The following is a 615-nucleotide window of genomic DNA, read 5'->3' as shown; positions in this document are numbered from 1 at the left end:
TGGAGGTTGTTGCACTCCGTGCTCAGAACCAGTTGCTGGTACAACTTCTGGGTGGCCGCGGGCCCGTGGGATCCGCTCTGGCGCCAACGCTTCCGCATTCACTTGCGCCGGATCTCGGTACGGCTTGAGCAAGCCCACGTAAAACACCGGGTGGGTGCGCATCCGTTTCGGAAGGTTCACCAAGAGTGGTGACTCACAGAGTTGTACGTTTTCTCACGACCGAGATGACCACTGAGTGGCGTGTCGTGCGCCTCATGGAGGATGCAGTATTTCAAATCCTTATCATGAGAAACCACAAATCGTGGTGAATTCGTTGAATCGGTGCTATAATATAGAAAGCCGTTATTCAACGAATATCGGTGCAATCTTGCACGCAGTCTTTGTGACAATTTCTTGTCCGAGTCTCCAAACTACTTACTCCCTAGAGCCTGTAGCAACGCTACACACATCTCATCACCCGCATACGTGGTGCGGATCAAATCTGTCACAGACGACGTTACAGCTGTAACATGAGCAAGCTGATAGTTTGGTCTGCGTGACAACGCGTCAGCCAAAGCATTCTGCTATCCCGGCTTAACCTCACCTCGAAGTTATATTCCGCAAAGAAGGATAGTT

The sequence above is a fragment of the Plasmopara halstedii genome, assembly GCF_900000015.1.
Source record: "Plasmopara halstedii genome assembly, contig: Scaffold_3073, whole genome shotgun sequence".
Taxonomy (NCBI): domain Eukaryota; phylum Oomycota; class Peronosporomycetes; order Peronosporales; family Peronosporaceae; genus Plasmopara; species Plasmopara halstedii.
This window is presented reverse-complemented; position numbering follows the sequence as displayed.